The sequence below is a fragment of the Physeter macrocephalus genome, chromosome 17 (genome assembly GCF_002837175.3).
Source record: "Physeter macrocephalus isolate SW-GA chromosome 17, ASM283717v5, whole genome shotgun sequence".
NCBI lineage: Eukaryota > Metazoa > Chordata > Mammalia > Artiodactyla > Physeteridae > Physeter > Physeter macrocephalus.
Genome location: NC_041230.1, coordinates 7,768,702 through 7,775,267, shown reverse-complemented (window position 1 = coordinate 7,775,267; position 6,566 = coordinate 7,768,702). Strand labels below are relative to the sequence as shown.

General features: G+C 38.9%; 1 protein-coding gene across 2 annotated transcripts in view; it reads left to right on the top strand.

Annotated features, from left to right (window-relative positions):
* The window catches only part of ZNF793 (zinc finger protein 793), a 36,966-nt gene that overhangs the window by 17,042 nt on the left and 13,358 nt on the right, over positions 1–6,566 (top strand). For both annotated transcript variants that reach the window (XM_028478159.1, XM_024132517.2), the window contains one exon: positions 1,890–2,011. The gene's annotated coding sequence lies outside the window, so the exon portion shown is untranslated. The remainder of the gene's footprint in view (positions 1–1,889; positions 2,012–6,566) is intronic.

The following is a 6,566-nucleotide window of genomic DNA, read 5'->3' as shown; positions in this document are numbered from 1 at the left end:
CTTTTTGAATTATGGTTTTCTCTGGGTATACGCCCAGTAGTGGTATTGCTGGGTCATATGGTAGTTCTATTTTTAGTTTTTTAAGGAACCTCCATACTGTTCTCCATAGTGGCTGTATCAATTTACATTCCCACCAAGAGTGCAAGAGGGTTCCCTTTTCTCCACACCCTCTCCAGCATTTGTTGTTTGTAGATTTTTCTGATGATGCCCATTCTAACTGGTGTGAGGTGATACCTCACTGTAGTTTTGATTTTCAATCAGAAATGTACATATTTCATAAGGAAAATCAGAAAAACTAGATTGAAGGATATCCTATAAAAATAACTAGCTTGTACTCCTCAAAACATCAAGGTCAAAAGAGGCAAAAAGTGACTGAGAAAATATTCCAAATTAAAGGACTCTAAAGAGACATGACAACTAAATGCAACATGTAATCCTGGATTAGATTCCTGGACCAGAAAAACATAATTGTTATAAAGGACATTATTGGGACAGTTAAAGAAATCTAAATAAGGTCTGTGGATGAGACAGCTGTAAACAAAAAATGTTGCTCACCATTCCAGTTCTACAAGTATCACGTCATTAGCCACTGTGGGTGCCTACTGACAGTGTGCCCTGAGGGAAATTGAGAATGGAAAAGACAGGAGGCACTCTGTGGTTTGGATAGAAGGGCACCTAGATAGTTAAGATGCATATCTAAGGAAGAATTTCAATGACCCCAAATTCTTCCATACACAGAAAAGCACTAAAATCATTAACTTGAGATGTGACTAGCAATAATCTTTGTGACTAGCAATAATCTTTTTATGCTTGACTACATGTATTTCCCAGACAAAAAAAATCATATACTTACTGGCTTCTCCCCTGCCTCTTCGTAGCAATTCCTCAGAGCTGAGAGGTTGTCTCCTGGGCTATAGTTCTCAATAAGACACTGAATAAAACTCAACTCACAGCTCTTATGTTGTGTGTTTTGTTTTTGATTTTTTTTTCACTTGATGCTACTATGATAACAATAATAATACTGTTTCAATAATAATACTGTTTCAAATGGGACCTAATGAAACTTAAAAGCTTTTGCACAGCAAGGGAAACCACAAACAAGAAGAAAAGACAACCCTCAGAAAGGGAGAAAATATTTGCAAATGAAGCAACTGACAAAGGATTAATCTCCAAGATTTACAAGCAGCTCATGCAGCTAAATATTAAATAAGCAATTCATGCAGCTCAATAACAAAAAAACAAGCAACCCAATCCAAAAATGGGCAGAAGACCTAAATAGACATTTCTCCAAAGAAGATATACAGATTGCCAACAAACACATGAAAGAATGCTCAACATCATTAATCATTAGAGAAATGCAAATCAAAACTACAATGAGATATCATCTCACACCGGTCAGAATGGCCATCGTCAAAAAATCTAGAAACTCCTGGGTTTTGTTTTGTTTTTTTTCTCAGTTCCCTGACCAGGGATTGAATCTGGGCCCTCAGCTGTGAAAGCCCGGAATCCTAACCACTAGGCCACCAGGGAACTCCCATGGGTTTTGTTAAAGGAGGTAACTTTTGGAAAGCCCCTAAGGATGGGCTTTTTAAAATTATCATTTATCATTCCTGTTTTCACAGATGAGGAAAATGAATCCCAGTGAAGTGAATTGTCTGGACTAGATCCCTTCAGTCAGTTAAAGGAATCACTGGCTTCAGACTTCTGTCTGAGTAACTCTCAGGCTCAAGGTCTTTCCAGAAGATCCCCCTGCCCCAAACCCGGAGCACAGCCATCATTTAGATATGTCTACTGCCCAGTCTTCTGCAGGCTTCTTCCTCTTAGGCCTCAGAGAGTATTTGGGGAGGGACTGTTTGATGACTCTCACCATGGGGTCTGCTTATCTTCAGGTTTCCTGAGTGCCCTGTACACCTTTGGGTCCCACCACCTCGCTGGACAGCAGGGCTCTCCTTGGGGCCCACAGGACCTTGGACACATCTACAGAAGGCCCTGTCAGCAACTGCAGCTGAGGGTGAGTTACCGTTTTTTTTAAATATTTATTTATTATTTGCCACGCCACAAGACATGCAGGATCTTAGTTCCCCAACCAGGGATCGAACCCTCGCCCCCTGCATTGAAAGTCTTAATCACTGGAACCGCAGGGAAGTCCCAGAGGATGAGTTACTGTTGAGAAATAGAGCTGTGAGAGCCTAGCAGACCAGGTAAAAGACCCTCTGGTCCAGGAGATGGGAATTTGGGACAAAAATCCCCTTCTGAAGGCGTCACCTAGGGTCCAGACCTCTTGCCAGAGCAAAGATTCCTACATAACAGGAAATAGCATCATCCCTGAGCCAGAAGTTTAGCAAGACTCAAACTGTTGTCCCTCCTTCCAGGGACCCTCCATGGCTACATAGTGGGAGAAGGGTTGGCCCCAAGATTCAGAGAGACAGACAGAAGTGAAAGGGGAGGCAGGGAAGGCCATGTTCTCTCATGTGATAGGCATGTTCTCTCAGGGGAAGGGGACATTGGTCCAGCCCAGTGCATTCTGCCATCTTGTAGTGTGGCATGTGGCCAACCCACTCCCTTATTTTTTCTGGCCCTGTCTGGACTCTTAGCTGCATAGCCATAGAGACCAGGCTGAGGCTGAGTAGCCAAGTCCAGGAAGGTGAGGGAGGGAGTGTACTCTCTTGGAGTCCAGGAAGGTGAGGAAGGGAGTGTAGTGGCCCCAAGCTAGATTAACTGCCCCAGGCCTTTCCTGCCAGCTCAATTCCTAATGGACAGTACAGTTCTCTCAGAGAACCCCATCCCCTTTTCGAACCCTCCTCTGACTTCCCTCATAATGAAAAAAGGCAGTGGGAAAATGAATGAAATATGTAAACAATGAAATGCATATGTGTTACAGTTACAGATTAGAGTAAGAAACATCTGCCACCCAAATCGAGCCACTAATAATATTTTATTGTATTTCATACCAAAAGTTTTTCTACATATATATTTCTTAAATAACGGGATTGTGGTTTTTTTTGTTCTTAAAACTTGAGATGTAACTTACATAGAGAATAGCGTATGATCATGTACTCACAGCCCAGATCATGATAGAGAATATTTCCAGCTCCTCAAAGGCTTCCCCACTTCTCCCAAGCAGTGCCTGCCCAAAGCCATCACTTAGTTCAGGGTTGCCTGTTTCTGAACTTCATATAAATGAAATTGAAACAAGTAGATCATACCTTGTTTTTTAACTGCTTTTTTGACTTACAGGTATAACTTGATTAATATATTATTTAAGCAAAGAAGTATCTGTATTTAACATTCAAGAAAATCACTTTTTATTTCTTCTGTAGAAGAGACAGGAATCTAAGTAGTTCATCTAAATACCATTGAGACAAATTTGTTATATCTTGTGAACAGGATGTTCCTTAACAAAAGACACATAAGGGAGCTTTCTGGGTGATGGAAATATTCCATATCCTGATTGTGTGGGGATTACTTGGGTGAATAATTTGTCAAAACTTATCGAACTGTACAGTTAGAATGGGTTCATTTATTATGTGTAAATTATACCTCAGTAAAGAAAAAACTTTCTTTTAAGACACAGTAAGCTCATTGCTCAGTCTCTTCCACTGCTGATACAATAGTTAAATGCCACTTTCACACTAACCATGCTTTATGACTTATGCTTTATGACCTGTACAGTATTTCAGTGCATTTAATGGATATTTATTGTCCATTAAATAAATGATATTTATTGTCCATTAAGAGAAAAGTAAAACATTAACTCACTTAGCACTGTAGTGTTAGGAATTTTTCCATATAGGTACCCTCATGTACCCACCACCCAGATCATGATAAAGAATATTTCCTGCACTTTAGAATTATTCTCTTTTTCAAAAGATGATATGTCAGTAGTTCATGAGAAAGAACTTCTGTAAAACAAAGCAAGGAAAATGTATTCATTTGGAAACAATTTTTTTCCCTTAAAACTAGTGTCTTCTGCCAATCACTAAACTAACTGGAAGCTGTTCACTTTCCTTAAAAGGAGAAACTCATAATTTTATTTACATTCTTTCAGAGGTTCAGAAGGGCTTCTAGAATTTCCTTCTCTCAGAGAATCTTTATTTTTTCTTAGTAACAACTTGAACAGTTCCCCATCAACACTATTGGAATATATAAGTAAAGCAAACAACAATTTTTACCAACATTATTAAGATATTGTATAAAATTCTTCCTAGCTTTTGAACAATTTAATAGGTTTGGACCTTAGGTGACCTTGAGGCCTCAAGTCTTCATCCTGAGGTAGTTTGACCCAATGAACCCTCTGTATTATTAACATTTGGCATGCCTAGGCTATTTTACCAAGAAAGTTTACCTCCACTTGTCCAATTAGGATGAGTATTATCCAGCTTGAGGATGATAATGTTACAGGTATTTCACCTTCAGTGCTAAGCTCACCATGTGGGCAAGCTTAATATTTAGGGACACTGAAGTCCTTTTATACTTATGTGACATTTGGAATAAGTCATTTTTAAATTCTCAGGCTTACTTGACACATAAAAGTATAAAATTAAATAAAGTCTGTTCTTCCAGCCATGGCCAGTTCTTCTCAGTCTCCTCTGGGTAATTTTCTTTGATCTCAGAATTGACCAACTGTAAGAATAGGGCAGTCACTGATTAGTGTTAGAGGGATTATTCATGATTATGTAAAGAAACCTCAGGACAGTAATTTGCTAGAGCTGTTTTTACAGAAGAGAACATCAGGATAGTCAAATGGTGTGAATGTCACTATACTCAGGAAAAGCTCTTCTGTGTCCTGTAGGAAAATTATAGTCTCTTCTTTTTGCAAAGGAGAGATAACAGTTGCTCTGTTTTAAAGGTTGTCCTCCTAGACTGTTTCTCAGTGGGCAAAGCCTGGATCTGGGGGGAGTCAGCTGTGGGGTTGACAAAGTTGGAGTTATCAGCCATCAGGGCCACAACTCAAGAATGCCAGTCAGGAGACAAACTCTTGTAGCCCCACAATGGTGGGATGGTTTTCCTGCCCTCAAAGGCGTGAATCAGTTCTGGTGGATGTAAGACTTATTTCGTCTGAGCCTTGCCTTTTGCTTTTTGCCTTTCTGTTCCTTTTCTCTTTTACTGAGGTATAAAATACATAGGGCAAAATGTACAAATCATAAATATACAACTTGATGAATTTTTTAAATACATATACACACTCATGTAACCACCACTTAGATCAACATTTCCATCACCTTAGAGCTGGGGTTGGCAAACTCTAGCCCACTAGCCAAATATGGCCTACATCTGCGTTTGTAATTAGTTTTATTGGAATACAGCCACACTCATTCATTTGCATATTATTGTCTACGGCTGCTTTCGTGCCACAACAGCAGAATTGAGTAGTTGTGGAAAACTCCAAATGACCCCCAAAGCCTAAAATATTTACTGTCTGGTCCTTTAAATGAAAAGTTTGCTGACCTACCTTAGAAGGCTCCTTTCTGCCCCATCTCAGTGATTCATTCCCTTCCCCCATTCTGACTCTGTCTCCATATTATTCATTTTACCCATTCTGGAACTTTCTAGAAATGGAATTATACAATATATTCTCACCTATGTTTGACTTCTTTCATTTGGCGTAATGTCTGTGAGATTTATCCATGTTGTTGCATGGATGTCAGCAGTTCATTCCTTTTTATTATTGAGTAGTATTTCATTGTATGGATGCATCACAATTTATCTAGTTCTCCTGGGCAGTTTCTAGTTTTGACTCACTATGATCAAAGCTGCTATGAACATTCTTACATTAATACAAGTCTTAGTTGAACAATATGTATGTATTTCTCTAGTATATATCCAGGAATGGAACTATGTTCAGCTTTAGTAGATATGGCCAAATGGTTTTCCAAAATGGTTGAACCAAATTACAGTCCCCTCAGTCATGTGTGAGAGCTCTTGTTGCTTCTGGATGTGGATTTTCAATTCCAGGCTATAGGTTATTGGCAAAGTATATTCAGACCTATTTATAAGGTTTCTCACTACTGTGAGTGAAAAACTTAAAACATTCTTAATCAATGTTTGGTACAAATTTAGTTCCATATTTCCTAATATGGTGGATGTTTGTTCTCATCTGTTACAAATTATTTTTTAGGGAATTCCCTGGGGTCCAGTGGTTAGGACTCAGCGCTCTCACTGCAGTGGCCCAGGTTCATTCCCTGGTCAGAGAACTAAGGTCCGGCAAGCTGCGCAATGTGGCCGAAAAAAACTTATTTTTTAATGACAATACTTAATAAACTGCTGGGTGAATAATAAGGTTTAGCCTTTCAGTAATTATTTGTACCATACTTTAAGTAACCATTAGTTTTGTTAATGTTACACAGTTACTTTACTTTGCTTTGAGTTTTTTTTGTAATATTTTCATTACAGATATAGAAGCCCCTTTTCCAGAATATACTTGGGGCCAGTTATTTAAGTTTTAAGGATATTGTTTTTTAATAACTTTCAGTTCTTACTTGGTAGCAACTTTCGTTTCCTGGTAAGTCTCTTCTGTGCATCCACATTCTGAACTGAATGGCAACATTTTTTTCTTCTACCCCAGT